The sequence below is a fragment of the Rhea pennata genome, chromosome 13, assembly GCF_028389875.1.
Source record: "Rhea pennata isolate bPtePen1 chromosome 13, bPtePen1.pri, whole genome shotgun sequence".
NCBI lineage: Eukaryota > Metazoa > Chordata > Aves > Rheiformes > Rheidae > Rhea > Rhea pennata.
The window spans coordinates 2,684,539-2,705,724 of record NC_084675.1 but is presented as its reverse complement, the minus strand read 5'-3'; positions in this window follow the sequence as shown (position 1 = coordinate 2,705,724).

Here is a 21,186-nt window from a genome sequence, read left to right as displayed (position 1 = left end):
GCGATTCCGGGAAATCTAATGAACACGTTTAAGATGGAATTGTGAACGTTGTGCTTAGTGCAGCGTGCAGCACGCATGGTAGAAGGAACCATCCCCCGTCTATCCAGCACTCTAGTAAAAAATACCTTGCTGAACTTCAACTTTTAGAGTGTTTTGAGCCCATTTTGTAGCAGCATGGATCATCTCCACTTCCACCTGCTTTTCCCCAAGGCTGCCCCTCTGCACCCGTCTCCTCACGCAACCACTGCTGGCTGCCCTCCTGTGTCTGCCCCCCCCTCCACTTGGGGTGCCTTCGGGGTGTCCGATCGCATGGTACGCAAAGGCTTGGGGGCCTTCCGCCTCTTGCAGCTGCAGCACAGCCCTGGTGACAGGGCCAGCGCTTCCCACAGGACTTCAGCTGTCCTCCTGTCATTGCTCCCGCAATACTGCCTCAAAAGCTACCCATGTTCACGTTGCCACAGAAGCCACAGTCACATTTCCAAACTAACCCAATCCAAGGCCCGGGCCCCAAGCATGGAGTCACACAGGCTTTGCTCTGCCCTATCCATCTCAGGGGAACGAAGCACGAACAGGATGGCAATTGCTGAGCAGCAACTCAGATAGCACAGCAGCAGCACTCATTGACGAAGCACCCTCCGGGAGGCTGCGTGAGGCTGTTGAGCAGTTCTCCATCCACGCCACATTGGGTCAGAGCAGCAGCTCCACCCCACAACACCCTCCCTTATAACCCCACAGCTCAAACCTTCTCCCCCCTCCCCATGCCTTTTTTGGACTTCCTGGCAGGTTCCAGAAGCTTCTAACCAATCAGCGCTCAGGCTCGGGGCCCTTTCCTTTTATGGAAGGCTGCAGCCATTTCCCCCTTCCCGCCTCCAGGCCGGTTGGATCCGGTTTTCAGTGGCGGCCCTGGGCGAGGGAAGGAGCTGGAGGGGGAGGGACCAGTGCTGCCCGGCGCTGGGCGCAGCTGCCTTTGAGATCGCCACGTTTGAATAAGCCCTCGAGTGCATTCCGTCGGCTGCGTGTTTTCACAAACTGCCCCAAACCTTCAACTCCCATGAGGCTCTTCATGGTAACGTTGTCAAAAAATCTGTCTCAAAATAAAACCCGCGGGGGGTGGGGGTGGGGGGTCGCTCGAGGGTGTCCTTTAGTTGCACTTCGTGAGAGCGTGCGCAGTTACTGCAGCTGCGCTGTCTCCAGGCCTCTTGCTCAATCATCCAGCCATTGGTGACTCCAGACCACGATGATCCGGCGCCTTCCAGACCAAGATGACACCCCCCCCCCACACACACACACACCAGCCCCTCAGTTCCTCTTCAAGGACACAGCCATCGGTTTTGTACTGTCTGCTAACTTGCCTAGCTCCGAGCTCCTTTCCCTAACTGGCAGATTTTTTCTCGCAAAATACACTCTATCTCAACACTGTCAAGTATACAGAATGATCATAAAAAGGCAAAAATGGAATTTTCTCCAAGGCCTAGTGCATCAACTCCCCCCTTTTCTTGAGACTTCGGACTTAGAAATCCAAAGTTTCAAATTATTCTATACCTGACTTTTAAACACATTTGACTACAACAACTACAAAACTGAATCGTAATACAGGCTAAAATACAAACACAGACTGTAGTTACTACAATGACCGAAAGATTTCTTAACCAAGTCCAGTTGGGCAGCCATGAGCTAAGCTTTTTCCATATAGCACTGAATCCCCGGGAGGTGTCATCGTCTGCGACTTCATTTAAAACCTTAGTTTCTTCCCAAATTTTGTCTTTAAGTCTGTAGAAGTCCTTCTGCTTTGGGCCACATCTATGCAACAAGTTGTATTTATAACTGTGCAGACCCCTCCTTGCGGAGCTAATAGTAAGCGTAAGGCCATTTGCTTTTGTTAAACCACTTGTCATAGAGCAGATACTTTGGCCTGCAGGGCTGGCATTGCATCTGTGGTTTTGTTTTGAATACTCTCTATTGTTGCTGAGATGTTGACAGTTGTTTTTTCCAATTCACTTACTCCCAAGCATGGGAAGAACCATCTAACAAAACTATGGAATCCTGTGGGCTGTTCTGCAATGGCATTGGGAGCTCTTCCAGTCTTTTGAGGAGGGTCCTAAGCCATCCACTTTGTTGATGTAATCAGGCAAGTATGGTTATATTAGGGACCAAAACTCCTAGCACACGTGTCTCATCTTGGTGTAAGGGTAAGGCTTCCCAGGCCTTGTCACCACACAGCCAATGCCATCCTAAACCATGTGGAGTTAAAAGCCCTGTAACATTTCCAAGTTGACACATAACGGTCTCATTGAATTTTTCTACTATATGCGAATCATCATTACCATAGCCATAATCGGGGTCATAATAAGACCCAGCATTCACAGTTATACCTGCTCTATCATTCTCATCCCACAACAGCGGCAAAAGACTTAAATATGTGAGTGGACCGTAGGTGGGAGTCCAATTACTCTTATGAATCCACTCTGTTTCCTTTTTTTTCCATATGTGAGTCATTTAAAACTATTCCAATTAAGCTATTCCCTGTTGATTTCTGCTTTGGGGCATTTGGGTACATATCCAACAATCCTTGTGTAATATTTGAGTGATACCTTGAGATAGGATCAAATGTAAAGTTTGGTCCCAACGTAAGGTTTGCCAAACTTGAGTCACGGCAACCAATAGTAATGCAAGTAAACCCCAGAGGTCAGTCGTAGTTCCTTCTTATCTTAAGTTTGAAAGGAGACTGTTCTGCTGCCCACAGGGAGAGAGCCTTCTTAACTCCAGAATAATGGACCCGTGGTCATTTGCCCCAAACCTTGGCAGTGGTGTAAGTTGTCAGGAGAGCTTGGAACGGTCCTTTCCACTTTTCGGTTGGTGGCTCTGAATGCCACGACTTAATACAGACCCAGTCCCCAGGCTGGAACGGATGTGTTGGTGCGTCTAATTCCAGCGGTCTATCAGTTGCCGCATATCTCCGAAGTTCCTGTAAGGTATTTCCCAGAGACATCAAAGAGCTGTTTGTATCCACTCCTCCTATAACACGGGGGTTACCTGGTATACAACTCCTGTGGGCTCAAGTTGCCTCTTCTGTGAGGTTGGATCCTGATTCTTAATAATGCTAAAGGTAAGGCTTGTACCCAAGTCACTGCTGTTTCCTGGCAGGTCTTTCCAAGTTGTAGCTTAAGGGTATAATTCATTCATTCTACTTTCCCGCTTGACTGTGGTCTATAAGGGGTATGAAAATCCCGTGTTAGAGCTAATACCTTGCTTAATTGTCCCACAACTTTAGCAATAAAGTGAGACCCCTTATCTGACAGCATTCCCAGGGGAATACGGAACTGTGGAATAACTTCTTTTTGTAGTATCTTAATTACTTCTCTTGCTTTATTGCTACAACAGGGAAAAGCTTAAGCCACCCTGTAAATGTGTCAACTAGGACTACAGTATATCAGTATCCTTCTTGCCTGGGTAACTCAATATAAGTGTATTAGCCAATAATCTGGAGGAGAATTTCCCCCTTTGGTCACTCCAAAAATTCACTTGATATTCGGGCTCTTCTTACAAGAAGTCTCACATTTTTCTGCAGCTAATCTAATAGTTTCTGTCACTGCTCTACTCAGGATGGTTTTTTGTAGATGTTCCAATAAATTCTCCGCTCCCCATGTTATCTTCTCATGCTCTCTTTTAGCAATTTCTCTCATCAGTGAGGGTGAGATTACTACCTGTCCTATAGGTGTAGAAGCCCATCCGTTTACTCGTTCCGTAGCTTTCAAGGACTTTATTAACTGAAAATGTTTTCTATCATATTTTGGTGGGGTATCTGGTAAGATTATTTCTTTCTCGGGTTTTAGAGGTAGGATGCCTGTTTCTGCAGCCTCCTTTGCTGCTTTATCTGCTAATTGATTCCTTATTTCTGGAGTAGAGTTTCCAGTCTGATGTGCTTTGCAATGCATTATAGCTACCGCAGCCGTTTTCTGAATATTTTCAGGTAGCTGTTGAATTTGGGAGGCGTGTATAATCTCAGTCCCCTGGGCTGGCAGAAGCCCTCTTTCTTTCCAAATAGCCCCATGTGCTTGTACAGCTCTGAAAGCATATCTGGAATCCGTCCAGATGACTCTTTTTTCCTTCACTCAAGTCCAGTGCCCACGTGAGGGCTATAAGCTCAGCTTTTTGAGCTGACACCCTTGAAGGTAATGCTCATGATTCCACAACCTCATAGATGGTTGTCACAGCAAACCCTGACATTCTTTTTCCACCTCGAACAAAGCTGCTACCGTCCGTATATAATTCCCAATCCAGGTTCTCCAGTGGGGTGTCTTTGAGGTCGGGGCGAGTAGAATAAATCACCTTGACTGTTTGTAAACAGTCATGCTCTGGAGCACTCTCCATGCGGTCAGTAGAGAGAAAAGTAGCGGCGTTAACGATTGAAGTCGTTTTGAGGTAAGTGTCTTCATGTTCTAACTGTACAGCTTGGTACTTCAGCATGCCACTGGGGGAGAGCCAATGCCCCCCTTTCGGTTCCAATACTGTAATTGCCATATGGGGTACATATGCAGCCATCTTCTGTCCTAGGGTTAACTTCCAGGCTTCTTGAATCAATAGTACAATAGCTGCTACAGCTCTAAGACAGCTCGGCCACCCTTGGCTTACGTTATCCAGTTGTTTGGAAAAATCTGGCACAGCCCGTCGCCCTTCCCCCCAAAGCTGTGCTGAGACGCCCAGAGCTATACCTTTGCTGTCGTAGGTGAAAAGCTCAAAGGGCTTTGTTAGATCTGGTAACCCAGGGGCTGGTGCCTTCATCAAGGCTTGTCTTAGTTGTTTAAAAGCAGCTCTACTGTTGCTGATCCAATCAATACCTCCTCTTTGGGAGTCCTTCAGGAATTCATGTAAAGGTATTACCAGTAGTCCGTGGTTTGCAACCCACAAGCGGCACCGTCCCACGATTCCTGGAAACGCCCGCAATTCTCTGGCTGTTTGGGGTTCAGGAAGGCGACAGATGGCTTCCTTCCGTTCAGTCCCTAGCTGTCTCTGTCCTTCCAGGATTCTGAACCCCAGCTAAGTGGGGGTTTCTTGGGCAATCTGTGCCTTTTCTTTGGCTACTGGATGTCCACTAACCGCCGCAAAGTTCAGAAGGCTTGTGGTCAAGGAGATGCATTGTTTTCCTGCAGTTTCTGTTGCAATTAAGATGTCATCCACGTACTGTAACATAAGTGCTTGTCCGTTTCCTCTCTTGCAGATCTCTTAACTCTTTTGCCAGCTGATGACCAAAACCAGTTGGACTGTTTTTTGAAGCCTTGGGGTAGGACAGTGCAAGCATGTTGTACCTTTCTTCTTGTTTCTGGGTTTTCCCATTTGAAAGCAAAAAGCTCTCTACTTTCAGCATGAAGGGGGCTGCGGGAAAAGGCGTCTTTCAGATCTAGAAGTGTAAAGCAACCTTGTTCCCCCGTAAGAGCAGTTAACAAGGTATATGGACTTGCCGCTACGGGGTGGATGCTCTGTCCTATGTGATTCGTTGCTCTAAGGTCTTGAGCGGGACGAAAGTCTTCCACCATTTGCTGCCTTAAGTGGTAAATTAGGAGTATTGTCTTTTGATTTGCATTCTATTAGGAAGTTGTATTTGAACAATTCTGGAGTTACAGGAACGAACCTTACGCTTGCTTCTAGTTTTAAAGGGTATTGCTTAATTCTTAGCGGCGATGATCCTGGTTTGAGATGGACTCTTCCTGGTTCTGCCCTTGGAGACCTTCCTGGGACCTCTGCAGCCCACCCAATAGGGATTACAGCATCCTCCACTTGTCGAGGAATTGTTTCTCCCATGGAACCTATATCCTGCAACAAAAAGGCTGTTGGCTCAACGTAGTTAGGTTCTGGAACATGCATTTCAATCTCTCCTTGTCTAAATTTAATTTCTGCTTCCAGTTTTTCAAGTAAGTCTCTCCCTAGCAGGGGTTTTGGAGAATTCTGCAAGTACAAATCTTGGTGAGTGACCCATTGCTTCCCTAATCCTAATTGTAGGGCTGTGAAAACTGGCCGAGTCCCAGGAGACCCTGTTGCACCAATAACATAAATGTTTCTGTTATTTAATTCTCCCTCCAAAGTGTTCGACACAGAACAGGTATCCCCGTATCAACCAAAAATGCGCCTTCTCCATTTCCCAGCCCAGCTTTAACCAGAGGTTCCGCTGGGAGAGATTGCTCCGGTCTCCTTTGGTCCTCCCCGACTGAGAGTAAAGAATTTGGGAGAGTGTTTTGCTTTTGGAGGGGCCACTGAGCTTTCCAGTGTCCCACTCTGTTGCAAAGGGCGCATTGGTTTTCCCTCAAAGGAGGTCTGGAATTTTGCAACGGGGCAATTTTCCCCTGGCCCCCGACCCCTTGCTTGATACTGCCCTCTCCTTTGATTAGCTGTAGCGCAAGTGTTCTCTTCTGATGCTGCTAGCAGCCCACTCTTTGTTGTTTCCTTCTGTCTCTGTACGTATATGCTGCCCAAGCCACACGGAGCAATTTGCCCAGATCCCTCGCATCACTTGTTGTAACCTCTGTAATTTCTGCCTTATATCATCCACGGATTGTCCTAAAGGTAACGGAGCCAACTGATTTCTGTCTTCTGTGGAATCAGGATCGATAGTTGTATATTTACGAGCAGTTAATTTGTTCATAAAATCCGTAGGAGACTCCTTTTGATGCTGCTTTATTTTACACAATGCGGACGAGTCAGTTGCCTTAGCTACTGCATTTTGAACTCCAGACGAAACCCACTTTTGATGCTGGGTTAGGAGTTGTCTTGACCCATTGACATTCGGATCCCAGTTTGGAACTGCCGAAGGAAAATGGGTCTCTACCATCCCCTATAAAGCCCCTGAAGCGATGAAGCGATCTGCACTTCTACCTGTGTTCGAGCTGCCTTGCGATCCATTTGTCTTTCGGTGGTGTCGCAAAATCGCTTCAGTATCTTTCCAGTCTGGATCCTGGGTTTTAATCATCATCTCAAAAGCACCAGCCACCTGCTTTGGGTCATTCCTGTAACTTTGGGCTGCCGATTTCCAGTTATTAAGGTCAGTGATTGAAAAGGAGACCTTTACGGTTCCTGGTGCCTCGCGCCCCACTGCCTGGCATAGGGGAGCTTGTGTGATTTCTGCCTGTTCAGCTCTTGCTCGCCCTGCTCTTGGGCTAAAGCCTTCCGCCCGCAGCTCTTGTGCGTTGCCCTGGTGACTGTGCCCTCCGTCTTCCATTCCGGGCCCATCATGTCCCTGATCTTGGGGTCCCAGGCAGCGATTGGGAGCCACCGCTAAATCAGTATCATTCTCTTCCTCCCTCTGTTTGCAGGCTTTTGAGCACCTTTGTCCTGTACTACAAGTAGAACAACATCTTTCCAAAGTTTTGCTTTCCTCTTTTTCCAATGCTAGAACAAGGGGATCTCTAGGTGCCAAGTTGATACAACATTCCTGCCGTTGCCATAAAACAAGGCTCAAAATAACCCCCCCCCCCCCAAATGTAAAGCTTTAGAAAGCAGGCACGCTTCATTACAGCGCTGGACGCACAAGGGATCGTTCCTGCTGACGTGCGTCCAGCGCTGTAATAAAACAGGCCTGCTTCCTAAAACTTGAAATTAAGTTTCGGGCGGTTTTATTGTGAGCCTGGTTTTTACGGCAACAGAGGCAGATCCCAAAGCCCTTGTGTATCGTGTGCTATGGGAGGAGACACCAAAGGCACCGCAAGGGGGGGAGGTGGGAGCAGATGCAGGAGGGCAGCGAGAAGGGGCTGCGTGAGAAGCGGGGTTCGGAGGGGCGGTTTTGGAGAAACCAGACGGAAGTGGAGGTGACCCGTGCAAGGGCCCATGGTTGGGGCCCCGGCTGGAGACGCACTTTTGGGAAGAGGTGCTGCGTGGGCGAGGAGGCGTGCGTGCGCAGGGACCGTGTCCCCTGGGGCACCCGCATGGGGACAGGGACAGCAACAAGGGAGGGCAGCCAGAGCAGGACCCGTGGCGGCGCGGGCCGGGAGCTGGTGGCGAGCTGGAGCCCAGGAGGTGTGAGGAGAGGCTGAGGGTGCTGGTGCTGTCCAGGCAGGAGAGGAGAAGACGCCGAGGGACACAAAGCAACCGTGGGCCAAAAAGCTTCCCAAGCTTTTATTGGAAGCAGCAGCAGCTGTTGCCTGACAGGTGTCTGCGGGAGCAGGCCAGTGTGTGCGCCTCCGGTGCCAGGGTGGGCATCTGCGTCGCGCCCCGTGTTTGTGCTGTGTGTGCGCAGGATGAGCCCCGATCTCAGGGGCCCGGCGTGGCCCTTGCGTCCCTGCGCCGTCCTTCTCGCTGCCCCGTGACACAGCTGCAGGAGAAGGCTCTGCGCAGAGCCCGAAGCGCTGTGCTGAGGAGCAAGGGCCATTGGCGGGGAGCCACAGGGCGCGGGCGAGCGGCGATGCCTGTGTGGGGAGGAGAGTGGTGGGCGAGGGCTTGTGCGGGTGCAGGGCGAGCAGCAGCCCCCGCCACTGCGGGCTTTGCCGAGGGGTCGGGCTCTGCGTGGCCAGCTCTCGTGGCCTTAGCCCTGCCGGCCTGAGGGCCGCTGGCTGGACGGGGCCAGGCCCGTCATGCCCAGACAGGCTGGGGACTGCGGTACGTACCTGGCTCAGCCTCCGCTGGGGCTCCGGAGGATGAGGATGAATTTGCATCGTCGTCTTGCTCAGATGCAACCTGCGTGGGGAGAGCAAACCGATCCCGCGAGGGCCATTAGCTCCGAGGCGACGAGTGCTGGTGGTGAATGGAGGCGGGGGACACGTGGCAGACGGGGGGGCTGCCTGGCGGGGTGTGGGAGGTGGCTGCTGCAGGGGCCAGCACCTTCCCTCCTTGCTCTGCGTCCGCCCTCCCGACTCCCCGGCTTGAAGGCAGTGCAGGGCAGGGAGGGGGTGCCAGTCCGGGGGCCTGCGGCGGGCTGCACCGGAGAGCTCCGGGCATCTCCCCACCACGTACACGCCACACAGAGCTCCCACGTCCGGCTTCCTCGGAGGGTCAGTGCCGACCGTGGGCTCTTTGCTCACCTCATCCCAAGGGCCTCCAAGCACGGGCACGGCTGCAGGATCTTCTTCTTCAGGCCCTTGCGGGGCCTCCTCCCGAGGGGCTCCGGCCAAGGGCAGAGCTGCAGCCTCGGCTCCAGCAGGTGCTGCTAAGGGGAGAGGTGGGTGCAGCGCGTCGCCAGCTCCATCTATGCTGCCGGCTGAGCTGGACAGGTCCTCGAAGCTGGGTCTGACCCAGATGGTGCGGGTGGAGGCCTCCCGCTCGAGCTGTCGCTGTTCCAAGATGTGTCTTTCAGCATCACCCTCCCCTTCTTCATCCTCACTGGAGCTCCCTTGAGTGTCCCACGGCGCTGGCAGGACTCTTGCGGCCACCTCCTGTTCTGCTGCTCGTCCCTTGTGCCCTGGCCCACTGGCAACAACTGGGGAAGCTGGCACGCTGGCTGTTTTGGCAGCCCTCTTGCCCCCACGAGCGTGGACATCTGCTCCTTGCTGAGCTGCGAGGACAGCGCTTCTGGCGTGCTCTCTCCTCGGCTGCCGCGCTGCCCTTGCTGGTGGTGGTGGGCTGATCGGGTGGGCCACCAGGTTCTGTGGGACAGCCACACTGATCTGCTCTGCATCTTCCTCCCCACCTGGATGCGCTGGCTGGTGGCTGGGGCTTGGTCTTGCATCATCTTCGTGGCTCCTGGTGGCAGCCATGAGCCCCTGCACCGCGTCCTCCTCAGCCGCGGCAGGTGATGGGGAGCCCGGCGGTGCTGTACCCTGGCTCTCGGGACTCCCTGCTGTTCCCACATTGCCGAGGATGCTGGGCGCAGCGCTGTCCAGCTCAGGAGAGGAAGACGACACGGACAGCTCTGGCAGCGTTTCCCTCTCCTGTGTGGCCACGATGTCCTCTGTGAAGTCCGTGGGCAGCTCAGCGCAGGCAGGGCTGCGAGCTCGGCTCTCCCTGGTGGTGAGGGCAGCGTCCTCGGGAGAGCTTGTGGCCAGGGCAGCCGACTGCAGGGGAACGTCCGGGGCAGGAACTGCTCTTTCTGCCTGGGAAGCCTCTGCAGGGGGCACTTGCAGGCCCGGAAGCTGCCGGTCTTCCGTCTGGGACTCAGAGGAGTCCTGGCCGGGCACAAGCAGGTCCGAGGGGTGCACTTGGGTGCTGATGTCCCTCGTAGCAGGGAGCAGCCTGCTCGAGCGCTCCTGGGCTGCTCCCAGGACCTCTTCGCCAGCAGCAACCCCTGCGTGGAGCTGAGATGGCCTGGGCAGCCTCAGTCAGGTTGGCCAAGGCTCGTCCCGCTCCCTGGACGCTGGCCTGCCTTGCACGGCCCCTTGGGCTCTGCTCGGGGCTCCCGGCTGACCAGAGGAATGCGCAGAGAGCCGCGAGCTGATGGGGGGCAGAATGGTCCTGCTGCCGCGCTGCTGCGATGGCCCCGCTGATCCCGCCGCGGAGATGGCAGACGCCGGCCTGGTCGCAGGCACGGAGGACTTGCTGCAGTGGTCTGCAGAAAGAGGGCTCTCGCCCCAGCGACCGCGCGTGCTGCGCGCGTTGGCCAAGGCGCTTGCCCTGCCGCTGAGAGCGGATGTTGGCAGGGCAGGCAGGGTGATGTGGCTGGCACATGTGGGTGCTTTCCCTGCCCGTGCGCCCAGGGACACCTGCGCCTGCGTAGGTGCCTTCGTGGGCAGAGGGGGCAAGCATGGCCCATGCAGCGCATCCGCTGCTGCCATGCTGGTGCCGGGCAGAGGCTGCCCACGCTCCAGCCGGGCCGCCTGCAAGAGAAGCCCCCGAGAAAGGCCCAGTTACTGTGGTCCCTCCTCCGCGCCCCATCCTGCCTGACACACCTGAGGGCTGTACTGCCATCCAGAGAAACCTGGCCAGGCTGGAGAGCTGGGCAGAGAGGAACCTGCTGAGGTTGAAGAAGGGCAAGTGCAGAGTCCTGCACCTAGGGAGGAATTACACCATGCCCCAGTACAGGCTGGGGGCTGAGCTTGTGGAGAGCAGCTCTGCAGGGAAGGACCTGGGAGTTCTGGTGGATGACAAGGTTGACAATGAGGCTACCTCTCTCCTCAGCCCCGGGGAGGCCTCGAGTACTGTGTCCGGTTCTGGGCTTCCCAGTCCAAGAGAGACATGGAGCTACTGGAGAGAGTCCAGCGCAGGGCTACGAGGATGATCAGAGGGCTGGAGCATCTGCCGTCTGAGGAACGTCTGCGAGAGCTGGGGCTGTTTAGCCTCAGGGAGAGAAGACTGAGGAGGCATCTTATCAATGTGTACAAGTACCTGAAGGGAGGGTGTCAAGGGGACGGGGACAAACTCTTTTCAGTTGTCCCACGCGAAAGGACTAAAGGCAACAGGCACAAACTGAACCACACGAACTTCTGCCTGAACGTGAGGAGGAATTTCCTCACTAAAGCAGGTGGCTGGTGCTTTTGAGATGATTAAAACCCAGGATCCAGACTGGAAAGATACTGAAGTGATTTTGCGACACCACCGAAAGACAAAAGGTTCGCAAGGCAGCTCGAACACAGGTAGAAGTGCAGATCGCTTCATCGCTTCAGGGGCTTTATAGGGGATGGTAGAGACCCATTTTCCTTCGGCAGATCCAAACTGGGATCCTAATGTCCATGGGTCAAGACAACTCCTAACCCAGCATCAAAAGTGGGTTTCGTCTGGAGTTCAAAATGCAGTAGCTAAGGCAACTGACTCGTCCGCATTGTGTAAAATAAAGCAGCATCAAAAGGAGTCTCCTACGGATTTTATGAACAAATTAACTGCTCGTAAATATACAACTATCGATCCTGATTCCACAGAAGACAGAAATCAGTTGGCTCCGTTACCTTTAGGACAATCCGTGGATGATATAAGGCAGAAATTACAGAGGTTACAACAAGTGATGCGAGGGATCTGGGCAAATTGCTCCGTGTGGCTTGGGCAGCATATACGTACAGAGACAGAAGGAAACAACAAAGAGTGGGCTGCTAGCAGCATCAGAAGAGAACACTTGCGCTACAGCTAATCAAAGGAGAGGGCAGTATCAAGCAAGGGGTCGGGGGCCAGGGGAAAATTGCCCCGTTGCAAAATTCCAGACCTCCTTTGAGGGAAAATTCCAGACCTCCTTTGTTTGCTACGTTGAGCCAACAGCCTTTTTGTTGCAGGATATAGGTTCCATGGGAGAAACAATTCCTCGACAAGTGGAGAATGCTGTAATCCCTATTGGGTGGGCTGCAGAGGTCCCAGGAAGGTCTCCAAGGGCAGAACCAGGAAGAGTCCATCTCAAACCAGGATCATCGCCGCTAAGAATTAAGCAATACCCTTTAAAACTAGAAGCAAGCGTAAGGTTCATTCCTGTAACTCCAGAATTGTTCAAATACAACTTCCTAATAGAATGCAAATCAAAAGACAATACTCCTAATTTACCACTTAAGGCAGCAAATGGTGGAAGACTTTCGTCCAGCTCAAGACCTTAGAGCAATGAATCACATAGGACAGGGCATCCACCCCGTAGCGGCAAGTCCATATACCTTGTTAACTGCTCTTACGGGGGAACAAGGTTGCTTTACACTTCTAGATCTGAAAGACGCCTTTTCCCACAGCCCCCTTCATGCTGAAAGTAGAGAGCTTTTTGCTTTCAAATGGGAAAACCCAGAAACAAGAAGAAAGGTACAACATGCTTGCACTGTCCTACCCCAAGGCTTCAAAAAACAGTCCAACTGGTTTTGGTCATCAGCTGGCAAAAGAGTTAAGAGATCTGCAAGAGAGGAAACGGACAAGCACTTATGTTACAGTACGTGGATGACATCTTAATTGCAACAGAAACTGCAGGAAAACAATGCATCTCCTTGACCACAAGCCTTCTGAACTTTGCGGCGGTTAGTGGACATCCAGTAGCCAAAGAAAGGCACAGATTGCCCAAGAAACCTCCACTTAGCTGGGGTTCAGAATCCTGGAAGGACAGAGACAGCTAGGGACTGAACGGAAGGAAGCCATCTGTTGCCTTCCTGAACCCCAAACAGCCAGAGAATTGCGGGCGTTTCCAGGAATCGTGGGACGGTGCCGCTTGTGGGTTGCAAACCACAGACTACTCGTAAAACCTTTACAAGAATTCCTGAAGGACTCCCAAAGAGGAGGTATTGATTGGATCAGCAACAGTAGAGCTGCTTTTAAACAACTAAGACAAGCCTTGATGAAGGCACCAGCCCCTGGGTTACCAGATCTAACAAAGCCCTTTGAGCTTTTCACCTACGACAGCAAAGGTATAGCTCTGGGCGTCTCAGCACAGCTTTGGGGGGAAGGGCGACAGGCTGTGCCAGATCTTTCCAAGCTGTCAACCTCTCAGCAAAAATAGAGAGCATTGAAAATAAAAACCATAGATGCAATGGCAGCCCTGCAGGCCAAAGTATCTGCTCTATCACAAGTGGTTTAACAAAAGCAAATGGCCTTACGCTTACTATTAGCTCCGCAAGGAGGGGTCTGCACAGTTATAAATACAACTTGTTGCACAGATGTGGCCCAAAGCAGAAGGATTTCTACAGACTTAAAATTTGGGAAGAAACTAAGGTTTTAAATGAAGTCGCAGACGATGACACCTCCCAGGGATTCAGTGCTATATGGAAAAAGCTTACCTCATGGCTGCTCAGTTGGACTAGGGTAAGACTGTATTATGATTCAGTTTTCTAGTTATTGGAATGCAAAGCGTTTAAAGGTAGGTGTGAAATAATTTGAAACTTTGGATTTTTAAGTGTAAAGTCTCAAGAGAAGGGAGCGTTGATACATTAGGCTTTACAGAAGCTCCATTTTTGCCTTTCGCCATCGTTTTTGTGTACTCAACTCGACAGTGTATTTTGTGAAAGTTAGAAACAGGGAAGTTATCAGACAGCATCCAAACTGATGGCTGTGCCCTTGAAAACTGTATCTGAGGGGCAGATGGCGAAGCGGGGAGGCACCACGGTCAGGAAGCACCAATGGCTGGATGATTGTGCAAGAGGCATGGACACAACAAAACCACAGTAACTACACATAGGCTCTTGCGAAAAGCAACTACAGGACACCCTCGAGCGACCCCCTGGTGAACCCAAAGACCACCGGAGACCCCCCCCCAGAAGATCCTGAAACACTCAAAGCGCATGTGTGATCACAATGTGAGTATTACAGTTATTTCCACGAAATGTTTTGAATACGAAAAGCGATTCCGGGAAATCTAATGAACACGTTTAAGATGGAATTGTGAACGTTGTGCTTAGTGCAGCGTGCAGCACGCATGGTAGAAGGAACCATCCCCCGTCTATCCAGCACTCTAGTAAAAAATACCTTGCTGAACTTCAACTTTTAGAGTGTTTTGAGCCCATTTTGTAGCAGCATGGATCATCTCCACTTCCACCTGCTTTTCCCCAAGGCTGCCCCTCTGCACCCGTCTCCTCACGCAACCACTGCTGGCTGCCCTCCTGTGTCTGCCCCCCCCTCCACTTGGGGTGCCTTCGGGGTGTCCGATCGCATGGTACGCAAAGGCTTGGGGGCCTTCCGCCTCTTGCAGCTGCAGCACAGCCCTGGTGACAGGGCCAGCGCTTCCCACAGGACTTCAGCTGTCCTCCTGTCATTGCTCCCGCAATACTGCCTCAAAAGCTACCCATGTTCACGTTGCCACAGAAGCCACAGTCACATTTCCAAACTAACCCAATCCAAGGCCCGGGCCCCAAGCATGGAGTCACACAGGCTTTGCTCTGCCCTATCCATCTCAGGGGAACGAAGCACGAACAGGATGGCAATTGCTGAGCAGCAACTCAGATAGCACAGCAGCAGCACTCATTGACGAAGCACCCTCCGGGAGGCTGCGTGAGGCTGTTGAGCAGTTCTCCATCCACGCCACATTGGGTCAGAGCAGCAGCTCCACCCCACAACACCCTCCCTTATAACCCCACAGCTCAAACCTTCTCCCCCCTCCCCATGCCTTTTTTGGACTTCCTGGCAGGTTCCAGAAGCTTCTAACCAATCAGCGCTCAGGCTCGGGGCCCTTTCCTTTTATGGAAGGCTGCAGCCATTTCCCCCTTCCCGCCTCCAGGCCGGTTGGATCCGGTTTTCAGTGGCGGCCCTGGGCGAGGGAAGGAGCTGGAGGGGGAGGGACCAGTGCTGCCCGGCGCTGGGCGCAGCTGCCTTTGAGATCGCCACGTTTGAATAAGCCCTCGAGTGCATTCCGTCGGCTGCGTGTTTTCACAAACTGCCCCAAACCTTCAACTCCCATGAGGCTCTTCATGGTAACGTTGTCAAAAAATCTGTCTCAAAATAAAACCCGCGGGGGGTGGGGGTGGGGGGTCGCTCGAGGGTGTCCTTTAGTTGCACTTCGTGAGAGCGTGCGCAGTTACTGCAGCTGCGCTGTCTCCAGGCCTCTTGCTCAATCATCCAGCCATTGGTGACTCCAGACCACGATGATCCGGCGCCTTCCAGACCAAGATGACACCCCCCCCCCCCCACACACACACACCAGCCCCTCAGTTCCTCTTCAAGGACACAGCCATCGGTTTTGTACTGTCTGCTAACTTGCCTAGCTCCGAGCTCCTTTCCCTAACTGGCAGATTTTTTCTCGCAAAATACACTCTATCTCAACACTGTCAAGTATACAGAATGATCATAAAAAGGCAAAAATGGAATTTTCTCCAAGGCCTAGTGCATCAACTCCCCCCTTTTCTTGAGACTTCGGACTTAGAAATCCAAAGTTTCAAATTATTCTATACCTGACTTTTAAACACATTTGACTACAACAACTACAAAACTGAATCGTAATACAGGCTAAAATACAAACACAGACTGTAGTTACTACAATGACCGAAAGATTTCTTAACCAAGTCCAGTTGGGCAGCCATGAGCTAAGCTTTTTCCATATAGCACTGAATCCCCGGGAGGTGTCATCGTCTGCGACTTCATTTAAAACCTTAGTTTCTTCCCAAATTTTGTCTTTAAGTCTGTAGAAGTCCTTCTGCTTTGGGCCACATCTATGCAACAAGTTGTATTTATAACTGTGCAGACCCCTCCCTGCGAAGCTAATAGTAAGCGTAAGGCCATTTGCTTTTGTTAAACCACTTGTGATAGAGCAGATACTTTGGCCTGCAGGGCTGGCATTGCATCTGTGGTTTTGTTTTGAATACTCTCTATTGTTGCTGAGATGTTGACAGTTGTTTTTTCCAATTCACTTACTCCCAAGCATGGGAAGAACCATCTAACAAAACTATGGAATCCTGTGGGCTGTTCTGCAATGGCATTGGGAGCTCTTCCAGTCTTTTGAGGAGGGTCCTAAGCCATCCACTTTGTTGATGTAATCAGGCAAGTATGGTTATATTAGGGACCAAAACTCCTAGCACACGTGTCTCATCTTGGTGTAAGGGTAAGGCTTCCCAGGCCTTGTCACCACACAGCCAATGCCATCCTAAACCATGTGGAGTTAAAAGCCCTGTAACATTTCCAAGTTGACACATAACGGTCTCATTGAATTTTTCTACTATATGCGAATCATCATTACCATAGCCATAATCGGGGTCATAATAAGACCCAGCATTCACAGTTATACCTGCTCTATCATTCTCATCCCACAACAGCGGCAAAAGACTTAAATATGTGAGTGGACCGTAGGTGGGAGTCCAATTACTCTTATGAATCCACTCTGTTTCCTTTTTTTTCCATATGTGAGTCATTTAAAACTATTCCAATTAAGCTATTCCCTGTTGATTTCTGCTTTGGGGCATTTGGGTACATATCCAACAATCCTTGTGTAATATTTGAGTGATACCTTGAGATAGGATCAAATGTAAAGTTTGGTCCCAACGTAAGGTTTGCCAAACTTGAGTCACGGCAACCAATAGTAATGCAAGTAAACCCCAGAGGTCAGTCGTAGTTCCTTCTTATCTTAAATTTGAAAGGAGACTGTTCTGCTGCCCACAGGGAGAGAGCCTTCTTAACTCCAGAATAATGGACCCGTGGTCATTTGCCCCAAACCTTGGCAGTGGTGTAAGTTGTCAGGAGAGCTTGGAACGGTCCTTTCCACTTTTCGGTTGGTGGCTCTGAATGCCACGACTTAATACAGACCCAGTCCCCAGGCTGGAACGGATGTGTTGGTGCATCGAATTCCAGCGGTCTATCAGTTGCCACATATCTCCGAAGTTCCTGTAAGGTATTTCCCAGAGACATCAAAGAGCTGTTTGTATCCACTCCTCCTATAACATGGGGGTTTCCTGGTATACAACTCCTGTGGGCTCAAGTTGCCTCTTCTGCGAGGTTGGATCCTGATTCTTAATAATGCTAAAGGTAAGGCTTGTACCCAAGTCACTGCTGTTTCCTGGCAGGTCTTTCCAAGTTGTAGCTTAAGGGTATAATTCATTCATTCTACTTTCCCGCTTGACTGTGGTCTATAAGGGGTATGAAAATCCCGTGTTAGAGCTAATACCTTGCTTAATTGTCCCACAACCTTAGCAATAAAGTGAGACCCCTTATCTGACAGCATTCCCAGGGGAATACGGAACTGTGGAATAACTTCTTTTTGTAGTATCTTAATTACTTCTCTTGCTTTATTGCTACAACAGGGAAAAGCTTAAGCCACCCTGTAAATGTGTCAACTAGGACTACAGTATATCAGTATCCTTCTTGCCTGGGTAACTCAATATAAGTGTATTAGCCAATAATCTGGAGGAGAATTTCCCCCTTTGGTCACTCCAAAAATTCACTTGATATTCGGGCTCTTCTTACAAGAAGTCTCACATTTTTCTGCAGCTAATCTAATAGTTTCTGTCACTGCTCTACTCAGGATGGTTTTTTGTAGATGTTCCAATAAATTCTCCGCTCCCCATGTTATCTTCTCATGCTCTCTTTTAGCAATTTCTCTCATCAGTGAGGGTGAGATTACTACCTGTCCTATAGGTGTAGAAGCCCATCCGTTTACTCGTTCCGTAGCTTTCAAGGACTTTATTAACTGAAAATGTTTTCTATCATATTTTGGTGGGGTATCTGGTAAGATTATTTCTTTCTCGGGTTTTAGAGGTAGGATGCCTGTTTCTGCAGCCTCCTTTGCTGCTTTATCTGCTAATTGATTCCTTATTTCTGGAGTAGAGTTTCCAGTCTGATGTGCTTTGCAATGCATTATAGCTACCGCAGCCGTTTTCTGAATATTTTCAGGTAGCTGTTGAATTTGGGAGGCGTGTATAATCTCAGTCCCCTGGGCTGGTAGAAGCCCTCTTTCTTTCCAAATAGCCCCATGTGCTTGTACAGCTCTGAAAGCATATTTGGAATCCGTCCAGATGTTGACTCTTTTTTCCTTCACTCAAGTCCAGTGCCCACGTGAGGGCTATAAGCTCAGCTTTTTGAGCTGACACCCTTGAAGGTAATGCTCATGATTCCACAACCTCATAGATGGTTGTCACAGCAAACCCTGACATTCTTTTTCCACCTCGAACAAAGCTGCTACCGTCCGTATATAATTCCCAATCCAGGTTCTCCAGTGGGGTGTCTTTGAGGTCGGGGCGAGTAGAATAAATCACCTTGACTGTTTGTAAACAGTCATGCTCTGGAGCACTCTCCATGCGGTCAGTAGAGAGAAAAGTAGCGGCGTTAACGATTGAAGTCGTTTTGAGGTAAGTGTCTTCATGTTCTAACTGTACAGCTTGGTACTTCAGCATGCCACTGGGGGAGAGCCAATGCCCCCCTTTCGGTTCCAATACTGTAATTGCCATATGGGGTACATATGCAGCCATCTTCTGTCCTAGGGTTAACTTCCAGGCTTCTTGAATCAATAGTACAATAGCTGCTACAGCTCTAAGACAGCTCGGCCACCCTTGGCTTACGTTATCCAGTTGTTTGGAAAAATCTGGCACAGCCCGTCGCCCTTCCCCCCAAAGCTGTGCTGAGACGCCCAGAGCTATACCTTTGCTGTCGTAGGTGAAAAGCTCAAAGGGCTTTGTTAGATCTGGTAACCCAGGGGCTGGTGCCTTCATCAAGGCTTGTCTTAGTTGTTTAAAAGCAGCTCTACTGTTGCTGATCCAATCAATACCTCCTCTTTGGGAGTCCTTCAGGAATTCATGTAAAGGTATTACCAGTAGTCCGTGGTTTGCAACCCACAAGCGGCACCGTCCCACGATTCCTGGAAACGCCCGCAATTCTCTGGCTGTTTGGGGTTCAGGAAGGCAACAGATGGCTTCCTTCTGTTCAGTCCCTAGCTGTCTCTGTCCTTCCAGGATTCTGAACCCCAGCTAAGTGGGGGTTTCTTGGGCAATCTGTGCCTTTTCTTTGGCTACTGGATGTCCACTAACCGCCGCAAAGTTCAGAAGGCTTGTGGTCAAGGAGATGCATTGTTTTCCTGCAGTTTCTGTTGCAATTAAGATGTCATCCACGTACTGTAACATAAGTGCTTGTCCGTTTCCTCTCTTGCAGATCTCTTAACTCTTTTGCCAGCTGATGACCAAAACCAGTTGGACTGTTTTTTGAAGCCTTGGGGTAGGACAGTGCAAGCATGTTGTACCTTTCTTCTTGTTTCTGGGTTTTCCCATTTGAAAGCAAAAAGCTCTCTACTTTCAGCATGAAGGGGGCTGCGGGAAAAGGCGTCTTTCAGATCTAGAAGTGTAAAGCAACCTTGTTCCCCCGTAAGAGCAGTTAACAAGGTATATGGACTTGCCGCTACGGGGTGGATGCTCTGTCCTATGTGATTCGTTGCTCTAAGGTCTTGAGCTGGACGAAAGTCTTCCACCATTTGCTGCCTTAAGTGGTAAATTAGGAGTATTGTCTTTTGATTTGCATTCTATTAGGAAGTTGTATTTGAACAATTCTGGAGTTACAGGAACGAACCTTACGCTTGCTTCTAGTTTTAAAGGGTATTGCTTAATTCTTAGCGGCGATGATCCTGGTTTGAGATGGACTCTTCCTGGTTCTGCCCTTGGAGACCTTCCTGGGACCTCTGCAGCCCACCCAATAGGGATTACAGCATCCTCCACTTGTCGAGGAATTGTTTCTCCCATGGAACCTATCTCCTGCAACAAAAAGGCTGTTGGCTCAACGTAGTTAGGTTCTGGAACATGCATTTCAATCTCTCCTTGTCTAAATTTAATTTCTGCTTCCAGTTTTTCAAGTAAGTCTCTCCCTAGCAGGGGTTTTGGAGAATTCTGCAAGTACAAATCTTGGTGAGTGACCCATTGCTTCCCTAATCCTAATTTCAGGGCTGTGAAAACTGGCCGAGTCCCAGGAGACCCTGTTGCACCAATAACATAAATGTTTCTGTTATTTAATTCTCCCTCCAAAGTGTTCGACACAGAACAGGTATCCCCGTATCAACCAAAAACGCGCCTTCTCCATTTCCCAGCCCAGCTTTAACCAGAGGTTCCGCTGGGAGAGATTGCTCCGGTCTCCTTTGGTCCTCCCCGACTGAGAGTAAAGAATTTGGGAGAGTGTTTTGCTTTTGGAGGGGCCACTGAGCTTTTCAGTGTCCCACTCTGTTGCAAAGGGCGCATTGGTTTTCCCTCAAAGGAGGTCTGGAATTTTGCAACGGGGCAATTTTCCCCTGGCCCCCGACCCCTTGCTTGATACTGCCCTCTCCTTTGATTATCTGTAGCGCAAGTGTTCTCTTCTGATGCTGCTAGCAGCCCACTCTTTGTTGTTTCCTTCTGTCTCTGTACGTATATGCTGCCCAAGCCACACGGAGCAATTTGCCCAGATCCCTCGCATCACTTGTTGTAACCTCTGTAATTTCTGCCTTATATCATCCACGGATTGTCCTAAAGGTAACGGAGCCAACTGATTTCTGTCTTCTGTGGAATCAGGATCGATAGTTGTATATTTACGAGCAGTTAATTTGTTCATAAAATCCATAGGAGACTCCTTTTGATGCTGCTTTATTTTACACAATGCGGACGAGTCAGTTGCCTTAGCTACTGCATTTTGAACTCCAGACGAAACCCACTTTTGATGCTGGGTTAGGAGTTGTCTTGACCCATTGACATTCGGATCCCAGTTTGGAACTGCCGAAGGAAAATGGGTCTCTACCATCCCCTATAAAGCCCCTGAAGCGATGAAGCGATCTGCACTTCTACCTGTGTTCGAGCTGCCTTGCGAACCTTTTGTCTTTCGGTGGTGTCGCAAAGTCGCTTCAGTATCTTTCCAGTCTGGATCCTGGGTTTTAATCATCATCTCAAAAGCACCAGCCACCTGCTTTGGGTCATTCCTGTAACTTTGGGCTGCCGATTTCCAGTTATTAAGGTCAGT